Below are 12,460 nucleotides of genomic sequence, written 5' to 3' on the forward strand. Positions count from 1 at the left end.
GGCTTTCTTTTCCCTGGTTGATACACCCTATAGTTTACCTCACTTAGTTTTTCCCGAATCTCATAGGGGCCTTGCCACTTTGCCAAAAATTTGCTTTCAACTGTCGGCACAAGCACTAACACACGGTCACCGGGTTGAAAGGACCTGACTTTTGCAGACTTATTGTACACCCTAGCTTGAGCTTCTTGAGCCTGCAACATGTGCTCTTTCACAATGGGCATTATGGCGGCCATCCTTTCCTGCATTTCACTCACATGTTCAATAAGGCTACGGTGTGGTGTGCGTTCCTGTTCCCAGGTATCCTTGGCTATATCCAATAGCCCCCTGGGGTGTCTACCGTGCAACAATTCATATGGGGAAAACCCTCTGGACGCATGTGGCACCTCCCTTATAGAGAACATCAAGTAGGGCAAAAGGCGGTCCCAGTTTTTCCCATCTTTGTCAATTACCTTCCGGAGCATCCCCTTTAAGGTTCTATTAAACCTTTCAACCAGACCGTCCGTCTGTGGGTGATATACAGACGTACGTAATTGGGCAATATTTAGGAGATGACACAGCTCTTTGGTGACCTTTGACATAAACGGTGTCCTTTGGTCGGTTAGTATCTCTTTAGGGATCCCCGTTCGAGTGAACATTTGGAATAGTTCCCTTGCTATTGCTTTTGAAGAGGTGTTTCTGAGAGGGATGGCCTCGGGATAACGTGTGGCATAGTCAAGTACGACCAAAATATGCTGGTGCCCCCTGGCAGACTTAGGAAGGGGCCCAACCAAATCCATAGCTATGCGCTCAAAGGGTATTTCAATTATGGGTAGTGGGATCAGCGGACTACGGAAGTGTGGTCTAGGGGTGTGTATTTGACACTCTGGGCAAGACTGGCAGAAGTCCTCTATTGCCTTATAGATACCGGGCCAAAAGAACCTCCGCTCTATACGTTCCCTGGTCTTTTCTGCCCCCAGGTGCCCACCCAGTACATGTGAATGGCCCAGCTCCAATACCAAGCGTATGTGGGACTGTGGTACCACAAGTTGCTCCACAACCTCAGAGTCTGTTTTCTTAACTCTATACAGCAAATCATTATTTACCATAAAATGTGGATACACCAACTCTCTACCTGGTTCTTGGGAAACACCATTCATCACCTTTACATTCTTCCAGGCATTAGCTAGGTTGGGGTCCCTCAACTGTTCTGTACCAAAGTTTCCCTTTGCAATTTGTAGGGCAGAAAACTCAGTCTCAGGCGAAGTTTCCTCTGAGTCTCCAGCGAGGACCTCTAAAGGAAAGTTCTCCATTTCCCTTGGTGCTTCTGTCACCGTGTTTGAAAGTTTACACAGATTTTTCACATTTTGATTTGACCTACACACCTTAGCTTGCTTATTTTCCCACAGGTTCCAAAACAGAGGAAAATCACACCCCAGTATGACTTGGTGCATCAAGTCTTTAACCACGCCCACTTCATGCCTCACTGACCCACATGGAGTCTCCAGTTTCACCAAGGCTGTGGGATAGTCTTTTGAATCACCATGTATACACACCACCCCCATCCAGCGGGTCTGAACTTGGTCAGGGTCGACCAGGCTGGCATGCAACAAAGTCACTAGACTTCCCGAGTCCAGCAGGGCCATCACATGACGCCCTCCAATCTTGACTGGGCACACTTGCCGCTCACTTACAATGTCTTTTTGGGCAGCATATGAGGGCCTTGCAAAATAAGACCTGCGCCTGCCCAAATCGAAGTCCATGGGTTCAGTTAGTTCTGGACAACTTGCAGCAACATATCCTAAACCACCGCAACGCCAGCAAACTATCTGTGCCCGAGCACCAGGCACTGTGTCCCTTCGGGGATTTGATAGTCTTTTGGCTTGGCCCTCTGAGGGGACACCACCCTCTTTAACAGACAGTCTCATCCCTTTAACAATAGGAACAGTCTTACCACTGGATGGTTTTCTTTTGTTCCCAGGGTTACGCACATCCTGCAGGTACTCTTCTGTAGCGGTGAACCTCTCAACTGCAGAAACCAAATCATCAATGCTTTTAGGATTCGTATATCCAAGGCCGCGCTGCATCCTCACTGGTAGGGCGCGGATGAAACGATCAGAGACCACACGGTCCACAATCTGGTCTGTGGAGAGAGCTTCCGGCTGCAACCACTTGTTGGTGAGATTGTAGAGGTCATACATCTGAGTCCGTACAGGCTTTTCAGGATCATATTCCCAGTTTTAGACACTGGGCTCGGACAGCCAAGGTAACCCCTAGCCTAGCCAGGATTTCCCCTTTCAGCTTTGCATAAACTTTTGCATCCTGCACTCGCAGGTCAAAGTAGGCTTTTTGGGGTTCTCCTGACAAAAATGGGGCCAACACATCCGCCCACTGGTCCTGGGGTAGACTCTCTCTCGGCAATCCTTTCAAAGGTACCCAGATACGCCTCAATGTCATCTTCCGGAGTTATCTTTCTTAGAGTCTTTTGCACCAAATGGCGTAGCATAGACTGCAATGCTGGAGCTGTCACTTGTCTCTCAGCCAAGACTTGTAACTGCTGCTGGAGGGATTGGTTCAGCTGCTGTTGCTCTCTCACCGATGTCTGGTGCATTTTTACCGCTTCCTCATGCACTTGTCGCTGCAGAGCGTTTGCCTGTTGGAGGTTGATGTTGGACTGCACCAGATGCTTTATAAGCTCCTCCATGTTTAGTCAGGCCTTTGTCTGTTGCAACCGTCCCTTTAACAGTACTGTCTCTTTAAGAAACTGCCCGCATTCTCCACCAAGATGTAGCGGGGTCAGTTTTAATGTGACAAAGTCCAGAGACACAGACAGGCTTGAAGGCAGAAATGCGGTTTCCTTGCGGCTTTTATTGGCAGCCAAAACAATGCAGCTTTACAGGCAAGTAAAATAAAACAAAGCGGGGAAACAAAAACGGGCTCGTCTGAGCACTACCTGTACATCGGTAAGTCCCTCTCTAGCAAAGTAGCGTACTCACAGCGGCTAGTGACACACACAGCTGGCAAGCCTTCCAGAGCAATGTCTCTCACACAGAGCTCCAGCCCAGTATGCAGCTCTGGGATAAAACCCCTTCTCCCAGCTGCACTTGGTAATTAGGGCTGTGTAGTCTCTGGTCAGTGCATTAACCCTTTACCCCAGGTATGGAAGTAACCTGAAAGGAATATATACACCATCTATTACCTTTCCAGCCGCTGTCCTACAAAAGTGAAAGTCTCCTGCAACGTCTTCTATTTTCTGCCTTGAGCTGACCGGCTGGAGAGGGGCACACTTCAAACACATATCTCCGGAATGCTTGCACATAGAAATACAATTCTGATGTCATATTAAACAGGAGAATTTCCCCTTTAATATGATATATACTATGGCTGCTTAACTAAACCATATATATCGACTTTTAAAGTTAAAATCAGAATAAAAACATGTACAAAAAAATCTAAATATTTTAGTACAACTTTAAAGGACATCTACCACCAGGATGAAGAATTGCAAACCAAGCACACTGACATACTGGTGTGTGCCCCCCCTGGCAGGTTGTGCTCTTCTTTAAGATTCTTTTGTCCTTAAAAAAAAAGTATTTAAATACATGCAATTAAGCCTGAGGGGCTCTGGGCCAATAGGTGTTAATGGAACCTGGAGCCACTCAGGCTCATGTGCATCATTTTATAAGACTTTTCCTTAAAAAGAAGACCATAAGACGTTTTAAAAAGAGCTGAAGCTGCCAGTGGGGGCACACACCAGCAAGTCAGTGTGCTTGGTTTACAATCCTTGATCCTGTTGGTAGATATTCTTTAAAGGGCACCTACCCCCACTTCCCCGCTAACTTTTAATAAACTTTATTCCCCTAATATGTAAATTTACTTATGTGGTTACTGGGGCGTGGAGTAGCCGGGCATGAGGCTACACAGCGCGGCTACTCCGTGCCCGAGTAGCCACGTTACTCCTCCTACCCTGTGTGTTCGTCGTGCAGCTCCTCATAGCTGCGCGCCCTCGCCCGACATGCTGGCGTTCTGCGCATGCGCAGAACTCCGGCTTGTCGGATGCTGCGCGGCGCACACACAGGGTAGGAGGAGTAACGTAGCCGCATAAGTAAATTTACATATTAGGGGAATAAAGTTTATTAAAAGTTAGCGGGGACGTGAGGATTAGCTCTAAAAAGAGCTATCCTCACGTCCCTTACATCCACCTACCACCCGATCTACCTTTATAGGTAGAATCGTGGTGGTAGGTTCCCTTTAACCCCTTAACGCTCTGCGCTGTAGCTCTACGGCGCAGAGGTATAAGGGATGTATGAAGAGGGCTCACGGGCTGAGTCCTCTTCATACAGAGGTGGGGGTTGTTGCATATTGCAGCAAACCCCCACCGCTAATAACCGCAATCGGTGCTTGCCGGCGGCGTTTAAAAGACGCGGCGCGCGGGCGCCGCCATCTTTATTACGATCGCCGCTCCCCCGAACGCCATCGGGGGGCGGCGATCCGTTGCCATGGTAGCCTCGGGTCTTCGTTTGACCCGAGACTATCTGGCATCTGCAGATTCGTTACAATGAGCCAGTGGCTCATTGTAATGAATGTGCTGCAAAAATGCCATATATTGCAATACAGAAGTATTGCAGTATATGGTAGGAGCGATCTGACTATCTAGGGTTAATGTACCCTAGATGGTCTAAAAAAATTGCGAAAAATAAAATAAAAAAAAAAGTTTAAAAAATAAAAAAAATTAATAAAATATTAAAAGTTCAAATCACCCCCTTTCCCTAGAACGGATATAAAACATAATAAACAGTAAAAATCACAAACATATTAGGTATCGCCGCGTCCCAAAATGCCCGATCTATCAAAATATAAAACCGGTTACGGGCGGTGGTGAACTCCAAGGCGGGAAATGGCGCCCAAATGTCCGAAATGCGACTTTTACACCTTTTTACATAACATAAAAAATGAAATAAAAAATTATCAAAATGTCGCACAGACCTCAAATGTTGCCTCATTTCGCAAAAAATGACCCCTCACACATCTCCGTGCGCCAAAGTATGAAAAATTAGCGTCGCATTCGTTTAATTTTTGAAAATGTATTAAAACACAATAAAACCTATATAAATTTGGTATCACCGCGATCGCACCGAACCAAAGAATAAAGTAGGCGTGTTATTTGGAGCGAAGAGTAAAAGTCTTAAAAACTGAGCCCATGAGAACGTGACGGTTTTTTTTCAATTTTTCCACATTTAGAATTTTTTTTCAGCTTCGCAGTACATGGCATGTTAAAATAAATAACAGTAGAATTGGTTACGCAGAAAATAAGCCCTCACACAGGTCTGTACACGTAAAAATGAAAAAGTTATGGATTTTTGAAGTTGGAGAGCGAGAAATGAGCCAAAAAACCCTGCGTCCTTAAGGGGTTAAGGGTGGTTATCTCTGGTTCAGTAAAGAATCCATATACCATATTAAAGGGGTGATTCTTCTGTTTAATATGACACCATAAACAGGGCCGCATCTGCCATGAGGCGAGATGAAAATCTCGCCTTAGGCGGCAGAATGCGGGTCCCTGTAAAGGGCGGCGAAATTTGCCGCTCTAAAGTGGGCGATTCGGGCGTCCATTAACGCCCGAATCGCCCACCAGCTAAATAAATCGCGCCTGTCTCCAGGGGTGCACCTAGCCTTTCTGCTGCCTGAGGCGAACTATAGAAAAACGCCCCCCCCCCCTCTATACATGTAAAATATCAAGGAGTGTCAGGACCAGACCCAATCATATTGGTAAAATGTGAAAATAAAGCAATGCAAAATACATAAAGCTTCCCTCCATGAACTATATAATACACAGCGAGCTACTACAAAGAACAATATACATAACACAATCCGCCATATAATATAAAATCAGTACAGCATGCCGCCATATACCATATAATACATACAGCGTGCTGCCATATACCATATAATACACACAGTGTGCCCCGAAAAACCATATAGTACATACAGTGTGCCCCCATATACCATATAATACATACAGCGTGCCCCATATACCATATAATACATACAACGTGCCTCCATATACCATATAATACATACAGCATGCCCCTATATACCATATAATACATACAGCGTGCCCCCATATACCATATAATATATACAGTGTGCCCCCATATACCATATAATACATACAGCGTGCCACCATATACCATATAATACATACAGCGTGCCACCATATACCATATAATACATACAGCGTGCCACCATATACCATATAATACATACAGCGTGCCACCATATACCATATAATACATACAGCGTGCCCCCATATACCATATAATATATACAGCATGCCCCTATATACCATATAATACATACAGCGTGCCACCATATACCATATAATACATACAGCATGCCCCTATATACCATATAATACATACAGTGTGCCCCCATATACCATATAATATATACAGTGTGCCCCCATATACCATATAATACATACAGCATGCCCCCATATACCATATAATATATACAGTGTGCCCCCATATACCATATAATACATACAGCGTGCCCCATATACCATATAATACATACAGCGTGCCCCATATACCATATAATACATACAGTGTGCCCCATATACCATATAATACATACAGCGTGCCCCCATATACCATATTATACATACAGCGTACCCCATATACCATATAATACATACAGCGTGCAGCCATATACCATATAATACATACAGCGTGCTGCCATATACCATATAATACACACAGTGTGCCCCGAAAAACCATATAGTACATACAGTGTGCCCCCATATACTATATAATACATACAGCGTGCCTCCATATACCATATAATACATACAGCGTGCCGCCACATACCATATAATACATACAGCGTGCCTCCATATACCATATAATACATACAGTGTGCCCCCATATACCATATAATACATACAGCGTGCCCCCATATACCATATAATACATACAGTGTGCCCCCATATACCACATAATACATACAGCGTGCCTCCATATACCATATAATACATACATATACATACAGTATATACAGCAAATATACAGATATATATATATACACATACAAATACCACAGACACATCTATACATACACACACACACACATATACATACATACATACATACATAGAAGTTACCTTTACTCTTTTCTTCTTTTCTCTTTGGCTTTGTCCTCTGGTGGGGGGGGGGGGGGTGTTGCCGGGGATGTCAGAGCTGGGGGGGGGGGGGGATCGGGTGCTACGGAGGCAGTGACGGACCGAGGGGGGGTGCGAAAACGGAGTGTGGGGGCGGAATCGGAGCGTGAAGGGGGGGACCAGCGCGGACATTGGGGTGGGGAGTGGTATGAGATAGGCCGGCTGCGGGGGAGGGAAGTGTCAGAGGGCGCGCAGGGGGAAGTGTCAGAGGGCGCGCAGGGGAAGTGTCAGTGGGCGCGCAGGGGGAAGTGTCAGTGGGCGCGCAGGGGGAAGTTTCTGTGGGCGCGCAGGTACAGGTGTCAGCCGCGCGCATCGAATGGATGGGCGGACTGTGGGGGGAAGTGACGGCCGGCGCGCAGCTACATGTGCCGGCCGCGGGCGGGTGGATGTGATGGGCGGCGGAATGTGCGGGGGGTCGGAGAGATGTACCGGCCGGAACACATTCCGGCGGGCGGGAGCCCAACGCCGCCCCCTAGTGTAGCAGGAAGCGCGCCGCCTGAGGCGAGAATCTCAACTCGCCTCATGGCAGGTGCGCCCCTGCCTGTCTCTTTAAGACACAGGCGCGATTTATATGCGGAGCGACGCAGCGCCTTTCCGGCAGCTGCGCGCTCCGTCCTAAGCAGTGACACAGGCATCATGACGTCATGCGCCTGTGTCACTGTGCGGAGCCGCGGCACACAGGAAGACCGGAGTGAAGGCCGCGTGAAGACGGGAGCCGCGCCGAGGGAGCAGCTGCCTGCAGGTGAGTATGACTTTATTATTTTTCATGTACTTTAATTAAATGTGGGGAGGTTTCATGTTATACTGGGAGGGGGGTACTATATAGGGCTAGAAAACGTTTAATACTGGGGGAGGGGGGGACGCTATAGATATCATATGGGGCCATAATTATTTTATACTAAGGGGGGGTGCTATATGTATTATTTGGGGCCATACTTATCTTATACTAGGGGGGGGGGTGCTATATGTATTATTTGGGGCCATACTTATCTTATACTAGGGGGGGTGCTATATGTATTATTTGGGGCCATACTTATCTTATACTAGGGGGGGGGTGCTATATGTATTATTTGGGGCCATACTTATCTTATACTAGGGGGGGGGTGCTATATGTATTATTTGGGGCCATAATTATTTTATACTAGGGGGGGGATGCTATAGATATTATTTGGGGCCATAATTATTTTATACTAGGGGGGGGGATGCTATATATATTATTTGGGACCATAATTATTTTATACTAGGGGGGGGGGTGCTATATATATTATTTGGGGCCATAATTATTTTATACTAGGGGGGGGATGCTATATGTATTATTTGGGGCCATAATTATTTTATACTAGGGGGGGGGATGCTATATGTATTATTTGGGGCCATAATTATTTTATACTAGGGGGGGATGCTATAGATATTATTTGGGGCCATAATTATTTTATACTAGGGGGAGGGGATGCTATATATATTATTTGGGGCCATAATTATTTTATACTAGGGGGAGGGGGATGCTATATTTTATTTGGGGATTTGGGGCTATAATTATTTTATACTGGGGGGGGATGCTATATATTATATATTACTAAGCTGGGGGGCTGTATATGGGATACAGTATATTACTAAGCTGGGGCTGTATATGGAGTACAGTATATCACTAAGCTGGGGGCTGTATATGGAGAACAGTATATTACTAAGCTGGGGGGATGTATATGGGGTACAGTATATTACTAAGCTGGGGGGCTGTATATGGGATACAGTATATTACTAAGCTGGGGGGCTGTATATGGGGTACAGTATATTACTAAGCTGGGGGGATGTATATGGGATACAGTATATTACTAAGCTGGGGGGCTGTATATGGGATACAGTATATTACTAAGCTGGGGGGATGTATATGGGATACAGTATATTACTAAGCTGGAGGGCTGTATATGGGGTACAGTATATTACTAAGCTGGGGGGCTGTATATGGGGTACAGTATATTACTAAGCTGGGGGGCTGTATATGGGGTACAGTATATTACTAAGCTGGGGGGATGTATATGGGGTACAGTATATTACTAAGCTGGGGGGATGTATATGGGATACAGTATATTACTAAGCTGGGGGATGTATATGGGATACAGTATATTACTAATCTGGAGGGCTGTATATGGGGTACAGTATATTACTAAGCTGGGGGGATGTATATGGGGTACAGTATATTACTAAGCTGGGGGGCTGTATATGGGATACAGTATATTACTAAGCTGGGGGGCTGTATATGGGATACAGTATATTACTAAGCTGGGGGGCTGTATATGGGATAAAGTATATTACTAAGCTGGGGGGCTGTATATGGGATACAGTATATTACTATGCTGGGGGGATGTATATGGGATACAGTATATTACTAAGCTGGAGGGCTGTATATGGGGTACAGTATATTACTAAGCTGGGGGGATGTATATGGGGTACAGTATATTACTAAGCTGGGGGGCTGTATATGGGATACAGTATATTACTAAGCTGGGGGGATGTATATGGGGTACAGTATATTACTAAGCTGGGGGGCTGTATATGGGATACAGTATATTACTAAGCTGGGGGGATGTATATGGGATACAGTATATTACTATGCTGGGGGCTGTATATGGGATACAGTATATCACTAAGCTGGGGGCTGTATATGGGATACAGTATATTACTAAGCTGGGGGATGTATATGGGATACAGTATATTACTGAGCTGGGGGCTGTATATGGGGTACAGTATATTACTAAGCTGGGGGATGTATATGGGATACAGTATATTACTGAGCTGGGGGGCTGTATATGGGATACAGTATATTTCTAAGCTGGGGGGATGTATATGAGATACAGTATATTACTAAGCTTGAGGGCTGTATATGGGATACAGTATATTACTAAGCTGGGGGATGTATATGGGATACAGTATATTACTAAGCTGGGGGGCTGTATATGGGATACAGTATATTACTAAGCTGGGGGGCTGTATATGGGGTACAGTATATTACTAAGCTGGGGGGATGTATATGGGATACAGTATATTACTAAGCTGGGGGGGATGTATATGGGATACAGTATATTACTATGCTGGGGGCTGTATATGGGATACAGTATATCACTAAGCTGGGGGCTGTATATGGGGTACAGTATATTACTAAGCTGGGGGGATGTATATGGGGTACAGTATATTACTAAGCTGGGGGGCTGTATATGGGATACAGTATATTACTAAGCTGGGGGGATGTATATGGGATACAGTATATTACTAAGCTGGGGGGATGTATATGGGGTACAGTATATTACTAAGCTGGGGGGCTGTATATGGGGTACAGTATATTACTAAGCTGGGGGGATGTATATGGGATATAGTATATTACTAAGCTGGGGGGATGTATATGGGATACAGTATATTACTAAACTGGGGGGGGGGGTGTATATGGGGTACAGTATATTACTGAGCTGGGGGGATGTATATGGGATACAGTATATTACTAAGCTGGGAGGCTGTATATGGGATACAGTATATTACTAAGCTGGGGGGATGTATATGGGATACAGTATATTACTAAGCTGGGGGGATGTATATGGGATACAGTATATTACTAAGCTGGGGGGCTGTATATGGGATACAGTATATTACTAAGCTGGGGGCTGTATATGGGGTACAGTATATTACTAAGCTGGGGGGATGTATATGGGATACAGTATATTACTAAGCTGGGGGCTGTATATGGAGTACAGTATATTACTAAGCTGGGGGCTGTATATGGGATACAGTATATTACTAAGCTGGGGGGATGTATATGGGATACAGTATATTACTAAGCTGGGGGGATGTATATGGGATACAGTATATTACTAAGCTGGGGGGATGTATATGGGGTACAGTATATTACTAAGCTGGGGGGCTGTATATGGGGTACAGTATATTACTAAGCTGGGGGCTGTATATGGGATACAGTATATTACTAAGCTGGAGGGATGTATATGGGGTACAGTATATTACTAAGCTGGGGGGATGTATATGGGGTACAGTATATTACTAAGCTGGGGGGCTGTATATGGGATACAGTATATTACTAAGCTGGGGGATGTATATGGGATACAGTATATTACTAAGCTGGGGGGATGTATATGGGGTACAGTATATTACTAAGCTGGGGGGCTGTATATGGGATACAGTATATTACTGAGCTGGGGGGATGTATATGGGATACAGTATATTACTAAGCTGGGGGGCTGTATATGGGATACAGTATATTACTAAGCTGGGGGGCTGTATATGGGGTACAGTATATTACTAAGCTGGGGGGATGTATATGGGATACAGTATATCACTAAGCTGGGGGCTGTATATGGGGTACAGTATATTACTAAGCTGGGAGGGGACTGTATATGGGGTACAGTATATTACTAAGCTGGGGGCTGTATATGGGGTACAGTATATTACTAAGCTGGGAGGGGACTGTATATGGGATACAGTATATTACTAAGCTGGGGGGATGTATATGTGGGCAAGATTTTATTTAAGCTGTAGGGGATCTGTATATATTTTAATTGGGTGGTGAATAACGAGGCCTTTAAATATATGAGAGCAGGGATAATGAAGGGATGTGTTATATGTGGGGAGAGTGCGGTCAGTTGTGTTGTGAGGGGTATATATTATTTAGGAGCGCAGTGTTGTTATCCAGGAGACTTCATACTGTAAGTGACTGTGGTATTTTTAGGGACGCCGGGTGGAGATGCTGCACGGAGCTGAAGATATCCGGCCGTGAATTCACCTTTGATACGTCATGGATTGGAGAACCTGGAATAAAGTCCTCCTGATGGAAGAGATTGTCATCTATAAGGTACTAGATGCCACCAATGCCTGTCAGATCCTGTAGTCAGTCACACAGTGTCAGGGAGCTGTCTGTAGGGTTGTTAGTAAAGTTTAAGGATTTACTTAACAGAGAGCGGGAGGGGGGGGGGGCAGCATTTTAATATTCGCCTCAGGCAGCAAATATGCTAGAATCGGCCCTGACCATAAACATCCTTTCTGCTCTGGGCATGTGCAAATAGGACGTGTATAGCTGTATGGCATTCAAAAAGTGTTAAATGGTACTTTCAAATATTTTTAAATTCTATTTTCAATTGCATCTTCATTAGTGGATATTTTTGGGATAAATTGTAGTTTGGAGGTAGAAAGCATTACAGACAGCAGCAACATGAAGAGAAGCTAGAAACTTTAGAGACAAGATGAGGGGAGCATAGCAGTGCTGGTTGT

The sequence above is a fragment of the Engystomops pustulosus genome, chromosome 1 (assembly GCF_040894005.1).
Source record: "Engystomops pustulosus chromosome 1, aEngPut4.maternal, whole genome shotgun sequence".
Classification (NCBI taxonomy): domain Eukaryota; kingdom Metazoa; phylum Chordata; class Amphibia; order Anura; family Leptodactylidae; genus Engystomops; species Engystomops pustulosus.